The 19,057-nt window shown below is 39.1% G+C and overlaps 1 pseudogene; it reads left to right on the top strand.

Moving 5' to 3' along the window:
- The first annotated feature begins 7,244 nt into the window (after positions 1-7,244).
- LOC122751973 lies at positions 7,245-7,553 on the top strand (annotated as a pseudogene).
- The last annotated feature ends 11,504 nt before the right edge of the window (positions 7,554-19,057 follow it).

A 19,057-nucleotide genomic window follows, 5' to 3' on the forward strand; every position in this document is an offset into this window, starting at 1 on the left:
GCTGGACTCAAAACCTTCCACCCCTAGAAAGGTTGGAGAAGTAAGGAGTGTTTGGAATATATATATATATATGAACAATTAATCTTTATTGATCCCTTTTGTTTCTATATTATGGTTAATTCTAGGTAAACCCACCAACTCCAATGAGCCTTCACTTATAAGAAAGAAAAGAAAAACTTATGATACATCAAAGTATCAAAGCATGTTTATATTTTCTCCATCGCTCCATGGAATGGGATTAAACGGAATAGAATTCCTCTTGACTCCAATACCTTCCAGCTAACTAACACAAGGAAGACAGATTGATGCCTTAAGTCAATCTAGTGTGTGGTATTCTCTTTTTCAGGTGCTGAATTAAAAAGTCCCCTTGAAGAGGACTCTAAAATTATAGCCAAGAGGCACCCTTAACCTACTCTACCACTTTTTCTGACCCTGACCTTGTAATTAGTAATCTATTTTGCTGAGGGTGAGGAGTGGAGTGAGATTTCCTTACACAGAGATCCTGCTCATATTCTCTGCCAAAAGACTTAACCATGATTTCCCTCAGGAAAATTTACACTCTGCTGTGGCTTTCTGTGACCATCCTGCCCACTCCCCCCCATTCTCTGGAGACACACACACACACACACACACACACACACACACACACACAAGCAGACAGAGAGAGACAGAGATAGAAACAGAGACAGAAAGAAAGAGACAGAGAGACAAAGAGAGACAGAGACAGAGAGATGGAGAGAGACAGAAAGACACAGAGAGCCAGAGAGAAACAGAGAGACAGAAAGACAAAGAGACAGAGACAGAGAGACAGACACAGGAGAGAGAGACAAAGACAGAGACAGAGACAAGAGAGACAAAGACAGAGAGACAGAGACAGGAGAGAGAGACAGAGACAGAGAGACAGAAATTGACTTTTAGCCGTTACTGTTGGTTGGGCTTCAAATGGTGAATCCTCTATGGCTTTAGTAATCCATAAATCTATCTCTAAAGTAATTTTCAATCTGTGACAATGAAAAGATTAGCCAATTGGAAAGAAGCATGGATCTTGTGAGTTACCACAGTTACCACTCTGTCCCTGGCCTCTCTACAATTAGTTAGCTAGTGGTTAGTTTTGTGGAATTGGGTTTTTTCTACTCTTTCTTTTCAGAAATGATAGCTCTGATTACACAGGGAAGGGGTATATTTAGAAAAGAATGTGTTGTAGAAGCAAAAAGAAAAAGAACCATAAGAAGAAGATAAAGTACTTTAAAAGTCTCCTTTCTTAATGATAGCATGCCCCACTCATCATTCAGGTGGTACCTGTTGCTGGTGTTGGATGGATTCTGGGATATCCAAAGAATTCAGTACTTGGTGTTCATAATTGCCTGTTAAAAGTGAAACCATGTAATCTCCTGCAAATCCCACTGGCTGTGATATACACTTCCTAAAGCTTTCAGGATATTTATGGTGTCTCAATTATACTCCATGATACTTGTCTTTTGTGTTCTGAGGACAGGACTCTTTGTCAGGGAGAGTTTGTTTGTTTGTTTTTCCCCCAGGTACTGTTAACATACTGAGACAATTCTTTGTTGCCAGGCTGATCATAAAAATCTCATTGTTTTGTTTTGTTTTTTTAAATCAACCCATTTTGGCATCACACAAATATCTTCTTTCTGTTAGGGACATTTATGTTATTTGTTTCCATGCTCAAATTCTGAACCAACTCAGTGCCCCAAGGGAAGGTGACAAACTCTGAAGCTTCAGCATTTATTCTTTTACAGGAAAACACATAAGAGCCTATTGCTCAATTAGTACAACTCAAAGGAACGCAATATTTCAGGACTGCCTAGGATTAAGCGGGTTGAGCATATGGTAAGCACTCAAGGAAAACAAACTCCTCAGACTGGCATTTAAAGCCCTTAGAATCTAATGTTGCCTACCAGTCTTATTTCGAATAACTCCTCTTAATATACTCTCCCATTCAGACTTTCTGTTCCTCAAACTCAATATTCCATCTCCCGTATTTGCATCTTTGCATAGGCTACACTGAGACCTGGAATGCACTCCCTCCTCGAGTCTGTTTCTTACAATCCTTTGCTTCTTTCAAGGCTCAGCTCAAGTACGGTATTTACTTGAAAACTTTCTTGATTCCCTAGTTAGGCATCCCTCTTGCTTCAAATGAACTTCATTTATCTGTTTGTATGTTATATCTCCCAGTAGAGTGTAAGCTCCAGGGCAAAGACTATTTTGCTTTTTTATTTTTTGAATTGCTGCTGGGGAGCATAGTGTTGCATATGATATTCAATAACTGTTTATTGATGCCAATTGATTGATTGATTATCAAAGGAATTCAGACAGACAGTTGTTTGTAGCTACTATTGCATGTAATAACATATTAAGTGACAAGAGTGATTGACTTCCCTCCTTCCCTCCCTTTTCTCTTTCCTTCTTTCCCTCTCTCGTTCTTCCTTCCTTCCTTGTTTCCTCCCTCCTTCTGAACTCTCTCCTTCCTCTCTTCTCTTTCCTTCTTTCTTCTTTTTCCTCTTTTCCACCCTTCCCTCTCTTGCCCCTTTCCTCTCCTTCTTCTCCTTCTTGTTCTTGTTCTACCTGTTCTACCTGACTCCTCTTCCCCCCTCTCCCAAAAAGGTCTTACCAGTTTTGCTCAGGATGGACAAAGTGGCTCAGGTGGTTTCAGGCTCATGAGTAACCACTGGACTTCCAGTCTGGGCAACACAGGGAGACCCAATTTTTTTTTTTTTGTGAGGCAATTGGGATTAAGTGACTTGCCCAGGGTCACACAGCTAGTAAGTGTCAAGTGTCTGAGGCCGGATTTGAACTCAGGTCCTCCTGAATCCAGAACTGGTACTTTATCCTATTGCCACCTAGCTGCCCCTGAGAACCCAATCTTTTAAAAAAAAGTGGCCACTGAGGTAGGACATGGCAAGTAAAAGTCCAGAATGATAAATGCTGCTGGCTCCTCCAGTGTAACAATATATTTCACATTCCCAGCTAAACCTTCCCCAGGTCTTTCCAAAAAGGCATTCATCAGGAATTAACTTACAGTCTTTTATTCTGTAGATGGCAGATACTCTACCACAAGAAACAATCTCTATCCTCTAGAGTGATATCATTTTCTTTTGGACAGGGGAGAGATTACCAGTGCAGTCACTCTGTCCTTTTGCCACAAATTCCAGAAACAAAAGTTCATTTATAGTGTGGTAGGCATAAACTGACTTTCAGTAGTTATTTGGTGGTTAACAGTAATCTTGTTACAGAAGTCTTTCAGTGACTACTTTTGTGACTTCTTTGAAGTATACTTTAGCAATAAGATAAATTATAATTTGTCTTATATTGCATACATTGCCCATCCACACACATATATACATATACACACAAGAATAGTCATCATTAGAGCATTTAGTCATTTTGATAGAACCAACTTGTATAATAAAAGAAAAATTCAGAGTACGGTATTAGTATTAATGTTTTTTCTCGGACAGTTAGACAATTTCCATAACTTTGAGTCATCAATGCCCACTGCTACTCCTTTTGCAGATTTTCACAACTCTCAGAAGAGGATACCCAATCCCCCTTCACCATATCTCAGAAGGCAGTGTTTGTGATCTCCACAGCACCTATGAGATAACCCAGATGTCCTCTTCTTCAGTTTTATCAGTCATAGGGCTATCTCATAGTCTTTGCTACAGACGTTTGATCTCCTTGCATATAAGTCTAATACAATACCAAACAATGGATTCTACTTTCTCTTCCTTTGGATTTCCACCTTGCTCTTCAGTTTTGCTGACCAATAGTCTTGAAGAATTGTACCCTTCAGTCTGAAAGGAGTTGACATTTCATATTCTAAGTAGGTGTCCACCCCCCAAAGAAGGTTATGTTGAAGAGAATTTCAGAGTCTATTGTTCCCTCTAGATTCTAGGGGAAATGCCTCCCACAAATCTAGGGAGGTACCATGGTATAATGTCTATAATGCTAGATTTAGAGCCAGGAAAATATGGACTTACATCCTACCTTAGACACTTATTGGTTTTATGGGCCAAAGTAAGTCATTCAATATCCCAGAGCTTCAGTTCCTTCATCAGTTAAATTGGTATTGTTTGTTGTTCTTGTTATTTCATTTTTTTTTATTCTGCACATCCTAAACACCATATAAAGCGAACATTCCATATACAAAGTAGAACAGAAAAAGAGGATTGTAAAAGAACTCACTAAATTCCATTACATATAGGCTGCTTTTCCTTTTAAGTTTATAATAAATCAAACATGCAACTTTTCAGCTGTCCTGTCTATGCGTTTCCTTCTATCTATTCTGTTCTGTGCATTTTTTATGTTGGTATTTTTATTTTTATTTTCTATTTTTTCTTTTCAACAAACATTTATTTTTTCCAGTTACATGTAAGTGTAGTTTTCAACATTCATTTTCATAAGATTTAGAGTTCCAAATTTTTCTCCCTCCCTCCCTTTCCTCCCCCCTCCACAAGACATCAACCAGGTTATATACGTACAATCCACAAGTGCTCTTTTTATCAGTTCTTTCTATGGGGGTGGATAGTATGCTTCACCATTAGTCCCTTGGGATTGTCTTGGATCATTGTATTGCTGAGAGTAGTTAAGTCATTCACAATTGCTCATCGAGCAACACTGCTGTCACTATGCACAATGTCCTCCCAGTTCTGCTCACTTCATTCTACATCAGTTCATGTTCTGGGCATTTAAAAAATGCTTCAGTGACCCTTTCATTTTTAGTAAGCCTATTATAAGCTCCCTCCCCAGTCTCCCAAATCCATCCTCCTTCAATTAAAAAAAGAAAGAAAACCAAGATTATTAATTAAACATGCATAATCAGAAAAAAGTCCTACACTAGCTATGTCGACAATCTGTCTTTTTCTTTAGATAATCTCTTTGTCAGGAGGTGGGTAGTCTATTTCATCATTGGTCAAAGACATATTTGAAGATGAGTATAAAGCTTTTGGTGATAGTGTGAAGGGAGTGTGGGCAGAAGAAAGAAGGATGTACGTTTTGAAAGACAGGTGAACGGTATTGATGGCCAAACTAAGGAAATTGTACTTTATTCAGTAGGTGATGGAGGGCACTTAGGTGGTGCTATAGTGGACAGAACACCAGCCCTGGAGTCAGGAGTCCCCTCTTCCTGAATTCAAATCTAGTTTCAGACACTTACTAGATGTCTGACCTTGGGCAAGGCATTAACTCTGCCTCAATTTCTTTACCTGCAAAATGAGCTAGAGAAGGAAAATGGCAAAACCCCTCATTTCTTTGCCAAGAAACCCCAATTGGGGTCATGAAAAGTTGGATACAACTGAAAAAAATGACAGAAAAAAGAACAAGTGGTGGAGAACTTTTGGAAGGTCCCAGATAATGAATTCTATGATGAAAGTTAGTAATTAGGAACATTAGTTCCTAAATTAGTGTTATATAGAATGGTTTGGATGAGGGAGATACTGGAATCAGGGCTATCAATTAGGAAGTTGTAGTTATCCAGGTGTGGGACAATAAAGACCCAAATTAAACTGATTCAGTAAGAAGTGGGTGAAAAAAGTAATTTTGAAGAAAGGCTCATACTTTTGTACTTCATAGAAATTTTCTTATACCCTGGAATAATGATTGGTCATAATTGTGCTGATCAGTGTTTTAAATTTTTTCAAAGTTGTTTTTCTGTATAATACTTATAATTGTTTTAGCTTTTAGTAAAATAATTTAATAAGGTGATGGAACAAGAATGTTGACATAAAACATCTCTCCAAACTAGGGACACTCTTCTACAGATAAATATAGATTCCATGGGAAAGTGGACTCAAGGTTGGAGCATATTTAGCAAAGAGAGTAACTAATTCACAGTACCAGAAGTCCTTTAGCTAGGGACATTTTTTTCCTTTCCTGAGTTCCTTTTGGAGTTTCCCTTAGAGAGAGTATATCTTTTTGTCTATTGTACATATTGTTCATTCCACTCTACATTGGTTCATTCGAGTCCTCCTTGGCTTCAAGGAAAGCATCCCTGTCATCATTTCTTTGAGCATGATAGAATTCCATTACCTTCATGCACTATAATTGGTTCAATCATTCACCAATTAATGGCTATTCCCTTAGTTTCTAGTTCTTTGCTACCACAGAAAGCACTGCAATATTTTTGTACAAATGGGTCTTTTCCTCTTTCTTTGATCTTTTTGGGGATAAAAGCCTAGTTCCTTTGGGATAACTAATAAAACCCACCTTGAACAATAGTTGTGATGATCAAATAGGATAATATGTGCAAAGCATTTTGGAAAACTTCAAGTGTTCAACAAATGAGCTGTTGTTATTGTTGTTGTCATAAGTTCTATAAGGCACAACTATCCCCTTCCAATCATTTATTTAGGTGACACAAGTATCTCTGGGTTGACTGGGAGGGATTAATTATCTGGGGTTTATTCCCATTCCATTCTAACTGGGGGATTAAGCAAGGAAGAACAAGTACTCTCTCAGCTTTGTAGCACTAGGGAGAGAAAAAATTTTATAGTCTCTACTACATATGCACTTAACACAGCTATATTCACCACTTGATGTGCATAGTCCATTGAGGGTAGTGGGTTGATATGTACTCCCAAGCTAGTTCCACTTTGTTGGTGCTAGAGAAATGCCACATATGCAATTGTCATCTAGAAACATACAGGAATGCTCTCCCAGTCATTTTTCTGCCCATGAATCAACTCCCAGTTGGCATATGACTTTTTCTGCACCTGTATAACCAAGCAATGACAGATACATTCACCTTTAGGCATACTGGGAGAGGTCCTAAAATTTATTCCCTTGATGTTCAGTGCTAAGTCTCCTCACCTTCTTATTCCTGTGACATTGAGGTTCAGTTATTTTGGTTTTTTGCGGGGCAATGGGGGTTAAGTGACTTGCCCAGGGTCACACAGCTAGTAAGTGTTAAGTGTCTGAGGCTGGATTTGAACTCAGGTACTTCTGAATCCAGGGCCGGTGCTTTATCCACTGCGCCACCTAGCTGACCCCCCCCCCCCCCCCCCGTTCAGCTATTTTTTAAGGTGGGCCTTCTATATCAATTAGTGAATAATACTTATCTATATAGTATCACTTTGGGTAATCTTAAAATTCTCTGTAGAAATACATTCCTCAGAAAGACTACTTATCTACTGGGACTGTTTAACTTACTTCCTATTGAAGATCCTCTCCTTATCTCATCCCCATTAAAGCCTAATCATCCTTTTAAAAAAATCCCTCTGGGGAAGATGGCTGTAACTGCGAGCAATCCGCTGTTGTCTCTGCTGAGCCAGACTCAGGCCCGGCCCCAGATACGCGGTTGCTATCCAGTGGCGTTCACAGCGAGGACGCTGACGTTCTTTGTCACGCTGCCCCGGGGTGGCGCTAAGCATGCTGAACGCCTACCTGAAGTTGCGGGAGCATCACGAAGGAGCCGACTTCGTCCCCTACCGCACCTCCGCAACCAAACCAAGCCCGTTCCATGGGGAAATGGAATCCATACTCTGTTTCATAACCATCATATCAATCCTCTCTCAATCGGTTATGAGGGCGAGTAGAGAAAACTTGGACCATACTAATCAAGCACTGGGGGACCACAGCAGCTGATGGACCATCCTTTCCTCTGTATGTGGATCAGAAAATTATAAGGGACATTAAGATAACTTCCATCAAACAGTGACAAATATGCTGACCCTTTATCATTTTGCTTGTGATTGGGAAGGCTTAAATAAATAATTACCTTAGACTGTGAAAAAAAAATCCCTCTGTCTAAAAGGTCTTTATCTGCAGTACCCTACGAACCATGGGACCTTTCTAAACCTTCCGTATGGGTTGTCTCCCCCATTGGAATGTGAGTTCCTTGAGAGCAGAGACTGTCTTACTTTTCTATTTGTATCTCCAGGGCTTAGCACTGTCCTTTACACATATTATTTAATAAATGCTTCATTCATTAGTTCATTTGATCAATCCGTCCATTCATTCATTCCTTCATTCATCTGATCCTAGCATTTAAGACTTCAAGATCAATAATAAGATCTCTCTCTCTTTTTTTTAAAATTTATTTTATTTTTTGCGGGGCAATGAGGGTTAAGTGACTTGCCCAGAGTCACACAGCTAATGTCAAGTGTCTGAGGCTGGATTTGAACTCAGGTCCTCCTAAATCCAGAGCCAGTGCTTTATCCACTGCACCACCTAGCTTCCCCCAATAAGATATCTCTTGAACACCAACTGTAGGTTGAGTCTTGTTCCAGATTCCGGGATTAATCCTAAGAAAATAGCAAATAAAAGACCAATGAAATCAGCCAAAAAATCAAAACCACTTGATTAGGCTGCAAAACCTAGGGAGGAAAAGAAAATAGTAACTTCTAGTTTTGGTTTTCCTGCCTTTGTTTTCAGTGTGGTCATGATTAAATTATGCTTGGAGCTGAACTGCCTCTTCTGTCCATTGCAATAATTAATGTAGAGGCTTTCCGTTTCTGACTCTATCTGGCCTCCTAGATTCAAGAACTTTGTCTTGAAGGTCAAACCCTTTGTTCTCAGACTTTTGGTCTGCTTCTGACCACAGATAGAGCCTTGGCCTAGATGTTTGATTATGGCCTTCTGGCTTCTCAATCTTTTCATTAGATTCTGAACTCTGGTGCTTGAAGGAGCCCTAGACCTCATTTTTCTAGCCCTGGAGCTGGGTTTCCCGCCAGACAAGTTATGGTTCCAGTTCTATTTCCATCCATATCTCAGCAGAGCAATGATTTAAAATTTTGCTGCACAATTCCTTATTCTAAAAATTTTTTTTAATGGACAAGGATTTGTGGCATGGAATTGTTGGAGAATACTCTGTGTGTGTGTGTGTGTGTGTGTGTGTGTGTGTGTGTGTGTGTGTGTGTGTATGCATGGACTTGAGCTGGGACCTGAAGATTTTTAATTGGTCAGAGTTCAGAAAAGGACGTTTTCTGCATGGGTGGAAAGAGATAGATTCCTCAAAGACTCCTACTTGGGGATGAGTTTGGAGCATTTGGTGATAGTGAGAAGACAGCACAGAAAAGAAAGAAGAGCATGTAAGTTTTGAAAGCTAGGTGGATAGTCTTGTTTGCCATACTAAGGAAACTAATTTACTCAGTAGGTTATAGAGAACTTTTGGAAGGTCTCAAATGCATGAATTACATGATAAAACTACTATTTAGGAGGATTAATTGGTAGTGTTGTATAGAATGGTTTGGGGAGGGAGTTATTAAATTGGGAGGACCAATTACTGCTGTTGCAGTAATCCAGGAGTGGGATAATGAAGACCTGAACTAAAGTGATGTAGTGGGAAGGGATAGGTGAAAAGAGTAATTATGAAAGAAGGCTCATATTTTCATATCTAATAAATTTTTTATACAAACTCTGTGTAGCATTTGATTATGATTATGGCATACTCATATTTTTAGCATATAACATTTCCCCCTCTGTAGTTCTTCACTATAGTTTTCCTGGAATATCGTAAATTGTTTGAAGATGTGAAGAGAAAGGACAAGACTATCTTTATGTGAACTAGAGCTGACACAGTTGTTTTCAGTGTTTATTGACACCCTGGTAGAATCATAATACATGTGACAAAAATTGCAGCACAATATCCTTATAATATGAAATGTTCATTCATAGCAAGGATAGAAGTAATAGGGCAGAGAAAAGAAAAAAAAATGAATCCAAAAGACCATTTTGTGAGCCAATTTCATTTCTAGCATTCTAATTCTGACCTTTTAACTGTGGAAGGCCTGCTCTCCCAAATCAAGAACCTGCTAGCTACAGGAAATAGATTTATCAAGGGACTGAGATTTAATCTCCCACAGTAATAGAAAAGATGAACAAGAATTTGACTCAGAAATGGATCACTCTTTATCATCAAGCATTCTAGGACTGGACTCTCCTTCCAATCTGACTTTGGTGAGCTTTTATCAGGTCTGTGAGAGGGAGCTATGTCATTTTGTTTGTAATGAGACCCCAGTGTGATCACAACACACAGATCCGGCAAATGATATCTCTAACTCATCATGCTGCTAAGTCTTCCTTAAGGAGTGAAACAACCAGGAACAATCAGGTTTCATAATATAGCATTTGTTATTTCAGAGCCAAAATAGAAAGGTTATCTCTCAAAAAAATCTGATAAAAATAAAAATGAAAAACCTCAAAGGACAGTCATATAATATCATGTCATATCATATATTTTAGAGTCAGAAGTGATGTTAAAGATTATCTCATTTAACTACCCTCTCAGTGCATAAGCTCCTCTATATATAGCAGGTTCATTTACAATAGTTAATTTATTTTTGTACCTTACTGTCAGTTTTGATTTCATCCTATTCCTCAGACAGCTTAGGCAATAGATATCTAATGTGAAAGGGTTTCTTAATGGAGACTATAGCCTTTCAGTAACAACAACAACAACAACAGTACCTAGAAGGTTGAATAGAAAATAATAGTAACAGGGGTTCTGAGGGCTGCTTCAGAGCCAGCAAGACCTGGATTCAAGTCCTACCTTTGACACATACTGTTTGTGGAGCTATGGACAAGTCACATTATCTCAGCACTCTTTGCCAGATTGTGGTTGCTATTGTTTGCTATTTGTCCTTCCTTCTTGAAGAGGAACAATGACATCAGGACGGTGATTTAAATTTAAGTGAGGCGGGGCTGTGCAAAGTCATCAGCCTCACTTTCTCCTTCAGGATCATCTGAGTACAGTGGTAAGACATACATCAGGGCAACTGGTGGTGGCCCAGGATACAATGGAAGACTTTGGCCTTTTTAAAGCTAATTTCTTTCCCAGGGCTTAGTTTGTCTGATGCAACATCCATTCAGCGATTTAAGGCTAGGTAAGAAATGAGGCAAAAGATGGACTAGTTGCCTACTTAAAAAAAAAGCCCAAACCATTCTTTAAACTGGGATGGGAATACCCTCAGGGTTTCTGGCCAGAACAGAAATAATTGCTATTTATACTTTGAGACATCAAAATCAAAACAATTAGCAAATGAGACTTGGGCTGGGGACTATTATTGGCTAATCAGTGAGAGCCAGAAGGATTTAGGTTTAAGGCATGGCCAAATAGGGCTGAACAGCTGGCTGTGTGTGTGTGTGTGTGTGTGTGTGTGTGTGTGTGTGTAAAATACAGGGGTGTCTGTGGGATCTGAGGAGGAATTCAGCTATCCCACCCCAGCAGGGAACCAGGAAGAAATATTGAGCTGCAGGAGGCCAGGTGGGGGAAGGGTGTAGGCTTGTCGAAGCTAAGAACCACCTCAGCACTCTGCTGGCTGGTTAACTAGCAAGTTGGCTTGAGGTAATCTTTGGACCAAAGAACAGGCCAGGCAAGAGAAAAACCTGTACTCCCTCAAACCAAAACACCTTGGACCCTCTAAAGCTTGGGACAGTATAGCTTGGAAGTAGGGCCCCACTAAAAGAGGGAGTTAAAAGACAACTAAAAAAAGGCAAGATGAGCAAACAAAGTTGAGAATAATAGAAAGTTTCTTTAGCAACAAGGAAGATCAAGGTGCACCCTTAGAAGAAAATAACAACCTCAGAGCCCCTACATCCAAAGCTTCCAAGAAAAATATGAACTGGTCTTAGGCCATGGAAGCTCTCAAAAGGGACTTTGAAGAGAAAGTAGGAGAGATAGAAGGAAGATTTAGAGAGAGGGAGGAAAGAATGGAAAGAGAAATGAGAGCAATGCAGGAGAGCTATGAGAAAAAAGTCAACAGTTTGAAAAGTCAAATGGAAAAGGAAATTTAAAAACTGCCTGATGAAAATTATTGCCTAAGAACTAGGCTTGAACAAATGGAAGCTAGTGGCTTTATGAGAAACCAAGACACAGTAAAGCAAATCCAAATGAATAAAAAAATAGAGGGCAATCTAAAATATCTCCTTAGAAAAATAATTGACCTGCAAAATAGATCCAGGAGAGATACTACAAGAGAAAAATAACATGTAAATAAATGCAAAAAAAAAAGAGAGAGAAAGCTGTTTGGAAAGGAGAAAAGATGCTGGCACCTGGGGGACCTGAAAAGTCCTGGTGTGGTAAGCAACACTGGAGCTGAGCCTTGAAAGACATTCTGTCAAAGTCTTGCTTCTCCAGAACACACAGAGCTTTACTCTGCTGATTAGATGAGTCCCCAGGCTTCCTGCTTAGCTCTTCCCCACAGGATGACAAGCAGAAGAGTTGTTGTACATCTTTCTTTCTTAATGACTTCGAACAACAATCTGTGAATAGTAGTGGCTGTCCCACTGGGGACTCAACTGTCCAACAGATTGTTGTTGATCCTTCCTTTTAGAAAAGGACCAGTGATATCAGGAGGGTGATGTTTGACTTGCAAGTGAATTGAATTTAAATGAGGCAGGGTTGTTCGAAGTCATTAAGAAAGAAAGATGTACAACAAGTCTTTAAGTTGCAGAGGAGGCACCCACTGATACTAAATAGAGTAGCCTTTATTAAAAAATTCCTTATGACATGACCTAGTGACTAAAATTATATGTCAGAAAGATGTTATCTTTTACAGACTGACAGATAACAAATCCCCATACTAAAAATAAAGACCTCAGAAATATCCTTGAAAACAACCATAAACTGCACTAGAATCAGAGCATAATCACAGACTAAATTATTGCCTGTAAAAGCCTTACTATAACATCAATTCTCAAAAACTTAAGAATGGTGTTGTAATAGGTATTCCCATAGAATTAGATGCTATTGTGATTCCCTAAGTTACATGGAATGAAAAACTTTTGAATATAGAGACCTAATAGAAGAAATAAAAACCATATGGAACAAGATGAGAAGATGGTGATGATAATGATGATGCTAATGTCTGATGTGTAGAGTGTTTTAACATTTTCAAAGCACTTTGCATATGTTATTTCAATATTAATAATATTCACAGATTTGATCCTTGGTCTTTGAAGGGCATCTTACATATATACTAAATTAAAATTGTATCTCATCTTCATACCTCTGTACTGTAATGTACATTATTTTTATGTCCAAAGAACTGATAAATAGAAGTATGCATAGAATGATTTTATCTCTGTCTCTGTCTGTTTTTGTCTGTTTCTCTGTCTCTGTCTCTCTGTCTCTATCTGTCTCTTTCTCTCTGTCTTTGTCTCTCTCTCTCTCCACATACATTTGTGTCTAATGTTGCCATCTCTAGGGCAGGGGAGTGGGGAGGGAAGAAAAAAAGGAAAAAAAAAAGAATTACATGATAACTTTGTCGTATATTTAAAAAGAATAGCAAGTTATACATAAGAAATCTGTAGTCTCTTATAAAATCATCTCCCCCGCCCCTGCTCCTGCCCCATTCTACTATGTTATGGAAATGCTAGTTTTATATCTTATGTTCAGAATAAAATAAATAAGATAAAAAGAAAACAAAATGAAGGTGCTGTTTTCTGTTTTTGAAGGACCCTTTCAAAAGCTTGGCAGGTAACTCTCCAGGGCCCCATGTGAACAAGAGAGAAATGCATCTCACTGTGAAATCAAATATTCCAGAGAAATCACAAGAGCCATTATGAATTAAAAAGCATTTGTGCTTTGGTGAAGATTAAACATTGACTTAAAGTTAAATGGAAATGATTCATGGGCACTATGGGGAGACACTTTCCTGAATGTGGGGCCTCACAAAGCATATTTTGTTCTCTGCTACCAGTTACTAACTTCTTTCTTCCCCTTGGTGATATCTGAAAACAACTTGCATATTTTCCCATATTTTTTCTATTAAATTCTCTCTCCCTTCCTCTGTTTTCCCCCACCTCTCTTTCCCCTCCCTACTTCTTTCCTCCCCCTCTCTTTCTCTCTCCCTCCTTCCTTTATCCCCCTCTTCTCTCTTTCTCTGTCCTCTCCCCTTCTCCCTTTCTTTCCCTCTCTCCTCTTCCTACCCCCTTTCCCTCCCTCCATCTTCCACTCTCTCTTCTCCCTCTTTTTCTCTCTCTCCCTCCTTTCTTTTCTATCCCGTTCTCTTCCCTTTCATTCTCAGTCCTCTCTCTCTCTCTCTCTCTCCCTCCCCCCTCCTCTTTCACTCTCTTCCCCTCTCTTTCTTCATCATAATGCATTAAAATATATGCGTATATTACATGTATCTAATACTCATACATAAAATATATGCATGCATTAAATAACTATGAATAAAATATTATATGTATGTATTAAATGCATACACATTATACAATTCATCCATATTATAACATGCATGTGTATGTATATGTGTGTACACACACATACACACATATACATACATATGAATATATGTAAATATTTCCTTTGGCTATGCAAGTTGGGATTGAACATGAGATTCCAGGGGACATAAGGAAGTTTTCAGTTAACAAATGCATTAAGCATTTTGAAGTAGCTAGGTGGTGAAGTAGGTAGAACCCTGAACCTGGATAATGATAGACCTGAGTTCAAAACCTGTCTCAGACACTTACTAGCCACAGGACCCTGGACAAGTCAACTTCTGTCTGCCTTAGCTTCCCTATCACTTAAATGGGGACAACAGCAACTACTTCTCAGAGTTGTTGGGAGGATCAACAGAGTTCCTATATCTGAAGTTCTTTACAAACCTTAAAGTACTGTGCTTATGCCAGCTCTTCTTAACAAGTAGAGTCATCTGATAAGCAGTTTATTGCAAATACTGGCACTGTGTATATAATGTACTTTTTTTTTGTGGGGCAAAGGGGCTTAAGTGACTTGCCCAGGGTCACACAGCTAGTAAGTGTCAAGTGTCTGAGGCCGGATTTGAACTCAGGTACTCCTGAATCCAGGGCTGGTGCTTTATCCACTGCACCACTTGATCTCCAGGCCTCCCAAAGGAAGTTTAGAAGCTTCTTATGTACATAAGTGGTAATCACTAACTGACTAGAAGCATCATGTTCATGTAGGTATCCTAAAATCTTCTGGGGTTAATGGTTTTTTGTTTGTTTGTTTGTTTTTATTTTTTTAGTGAGGCAATTGGGGTTAAGTGACTTGCCCAGGGTCACACAGCTAGTAAGTGTTAAGTGTCTGAGGCCGGATTTGAACTCAGGTACTCCTGACTCCAGGGCCGGTGCTCTATCCACTGCGACACCTAGCTGCCCCTGGGGTTAATGTTTATGAAGAGTAAAGACATGTTAACACCCTTTGAATGCTAGGCCTACATATCTGGTAGGAGACACAACTTTGAAAAGGAAGATGAAATACACCCTCATGTATAGACAAGTAGAAGTAAGTAGCTACTTGCAGTTGGAAACCACTTCAAGGAGGAGAACATCTCTCAGCCAAGCAGCAAACTACCTGGGAATTTAAGAGAAAATTAACCTATCATATGAAAGCTGACCTGGAGTGATAAATGAACCAAGTGAACTCAACTAAATGACCTTACTAGTTGGAACATTGTATCTGGGGAAGGAAGTGGCCAGGGAAGTCCAACATGTGGACGCCATGGGAGAAAAAAGACATTGAGTCACTCACAACTGAGCTGTGAGAAGCCTTGACTACATGCATTGTAGGGCATAGATGATTCACTTCCATTGTACTCTGTGCCCTCTTACCTTGGATGCTGTATTTGTGGGAGTATGAATAGATACTGTTTTTACTATGCAATTTTAATAAATGTTTTTATTTTGAACTAATAGAGAGCTTACTGGCTGATTGTTCATCAGAAGTACTCACTGAGTTCTCATGAGAATTTTAGAATTACAGACCTGAAAGGTAAACTCAAGGACCTTGGAGTATATCCTCTCCTTCTAATCTAATTTGTAATATGACCTCCACGGACCCAACCTACAAGTACAAATTCCAGTTGAGGAAAGATACCTTAGAGAGGGGTACTTCACCTGGGATATATTTGAGGTGCCCTATGTTTTTGCAGGAAGCTGTTAGATTTTTCCATTGGGAAAACTTCTCCCTGGATACCATAAATTTTCAAGGATCCATTAGAAAAAATTAGCATTTTCTTTTTATTTTAGATATAATTGAACTGTCAGTTTTCAGAGGGGCTCCTCCATATAGATAGATAGATCCCTGCACAAATGAATAACACTGATTTAATCTGGTGTGTGTCCATGGAGAAGCCATGAATTGAATGGTAAAATAAAACCACCAAATATTTAAAATATAAAATATTCAAGACTAAACCAGCTAAGCTTAAGAGAAGATGGTGGATCAAAGTAGGAGTGAGTTATTGATCGTCGATCATTTTAATAATGAAATCACATTATCCAGTTCCATCTGGTCCTGTTCAGGGATGTGCTGTAGGTAGAAGACCTCTTTGAAACAGACCAAGGTCACCACTAAAATGAAGTTTGGGAAGGTATTTGGTAGTGCAGTCATTGGGGCAAAGGAAAGATGTGGGTTGTGGAAATAGTGAAAGAAGTTGTTTTTCTAATGAGCAAATACAGAATCCAAGAAGAGGACCAAAGGTAAGAAGTATATCTATGGGCAGGAGAATGGGGTTCACAGTAGGGATTCTGGTGAAGTTTAGGGAGGAGAATGACATGTGAATATGAGGCAAAAAGCAGATCCAAAGAGCATCCTTTGAGCCGACTCAAAGAGCTTAAACAATGTCAGGCTCAAAAATGAGTGTTCTCAGACTTTTAAGGTGGCATGCATAAGATTAATTCTGTTTCTTTTGGTCTTCCATTTGAACCTTAGTTGTGTACCATGTTTATTTCCCAAATTGGAGGTTCTTGGGTCAAAGTGGTGGCCAGCACATGCTAATATATTTCATTGTTGAACATTGTAGGACATGGATGGTCTGAAAACATTAGATTAAGAAAACACAAATAACTTCCTGGCCACCTCCAATCTTGCCACGATCCACACCTTCTCCCCATAGGAACTTGGAACTTTTCCCTTGTAACAACCTGGGCTTTAATAGATGAGCTCTTGCTTTATCTCCCCAGAACTAGACCTCTGCTCCAGTTTTCAGCCGTTGACATAATATGCTGTCATATGCCCCCCAATGCCCTTACCTTCAGCTTTTTATATGTTTTCCCCCCTTTGGAATATAACCTACTTGAGGGGAGAGACTTTCTTACTATATTTATATCCCTAGCATCTATAAAGGGTCTGACACACAGTAAAGCTTAATAAATATCTATCTAGATAGCAGCGTAAAAGATATATTTATAATATATATTTATTATATATAATTATATAGTCATATATTATGATTTGTTCATCTGGCCATACACACACACACACACTCACACACACATCAGATTTACATGAATTCTTAAAGTTTGTTGCTGTTCAGTCATTTCAGTCATGTCTAACTTTTCATGACCTCATTTGGGATTCTTGTGGCAAAGATACTGGAGTGATTTGCCAGTTCCTTCCCCAGCTCATTTTACAGATGAGGAAACTGAGGCAAACAGGGTTAGATGACTTGTCCAGGTCACACAGCTCGTAAGTGTCTCAAGCTGGCTTTAAACTTATCTCCTCCTGACTCCAGGTATGGCACTCTATCCACTGCCCCACTTAGCTTCCCATGCATGCATTATACACATTCATATTTACACAGAATGTCCCCAAAGTCTTAGGACACCCAGTATAATCACTTGAGAACTGTCCTCAGAGTCGGGGATTGAATTAAAGTATTGCCTTTGACATTTACTGGTTGCGTGACCCTGGGCAAGTATTTTACTCTCTCCCAATGTCCCCACACAACTCTCCAAGACTCTAAGTTACTGAGCAAAAGCTACTCTGCAGTGATACAGGGTATCTCCTTATTGGTAACTCAGTTTTTGTTTAAAACAATATTACTTAGATAAATTGTACATAAACTCAAGACAATGCCATTTCTTAATGAGAATGGCAACAGAATGAAATCGGGTTTGAGTTTTTTCCCTGCTAAAGGTGAGCAATTAGGGTGCCCTAGTCACCTCTGACAGATGATCATCTTTTATTCTACCCCAAGTTTGGGCAGTGAGAAAATTAGGACAATTTGTATCAAAACAACTCAACTTACTGTACAATTTTTTTTCACCATGAGACTTCAACTGTTTAGTGAAGTGGAAACAGGAAGACTGAATGAGAGGAACATTGTGTCCAAATTTCACTCTGACCCTCCCTCTAGACAGTTTTATTCTGTCCTTTCTTTTTCTGTTGACTTCTTATCCATTTTAAAAGTCATCAAAAGAAGTTATGTGTCTAGCAACATGTTGGATTAAGTCACTTTCTCTAGATCCCTTTAAACCTCTAATCTCCCAAGGAAAAGTATGTGTCAGACTTAGAACAATTAGGGATGGACACACAGGGCAAAGAAGACAGTGTTAAAAAAGGTAAAACCCAACTGAATTAACACTGGAAAATTGTATCCTCTTTGATTCAGAGATTTCCCTTTTGGGCATAGACCAGGACACTGATACCCAATATAAGTAAGGAACTAGTAAGAGAAAATCTTGCTGCTTGTGATAATGTTGTCACTTGGATAATTATGGTCCTGAAAGAACCAGCAGATATAATTGTTGAGCTGCCTGCCAGTGATGTTTGGGAGCCCCTGGAGCTTTAAGGAGCAGGATGAAGGGATGTGGTGGTGATGGTGGCAACATGGTCAGACCTAAGCATCAGAAAAATCACTTCGGTAGCTAGGTAGAAGACAGACTTGGAAATAAAGAGATACCAGTTATAAGGCTATTGAAATAATACAAGTAACACGGGACAAGGGCTTATACTAGCGTGGCAGCTTGGGTGAGTAGAGAAGGGGATGAATATAAGAGATGTTGTGAAGGTGGAAATAAGATTTGATAGTGGTTTGGATGTGTGGGGTGAGTGAGAGATGGACATGACACTGAGATTGGGGGCCTAGGTGTCTGGGAGAATGGTGGACAGAAATAAAAAGTTCAGAAAGGGGACAATTTTGGGGAAAATAGAATGAGTTTTGTTTTAGCCATGTTGAGGCAAGAGTTTTACAGGTGAGAAAAATGGTGCTTCTAATGACACAGATAGGATTTTCTCAAGCCTGGTGTTCTCTTGATTTTTTCAGATAACTTCTCCATGTCTGTCTATGTTTATTCTATCTAACTTCACCTCTATAAATAGACTAAAGAGATGAACTGGGAAGCTAAGAGA

The sequence above is a fragment of the Dromiciops gliroides genome, chromosome 3 (genome assembly GCF_019393635.1).
Source record: "Dromiciops gliroides isolate mDroGli1 chromosome 3, mDroGli1.pri, whole genome shotgun sequence".
NCBI classification, from domain to species: domain Eukaryota; kingdom Metazoa; phylum Chordata; class Mammalia; order Microbiotheria; family Microbiotheriidae; genus Dromiciops; species Dromiciops gliroides.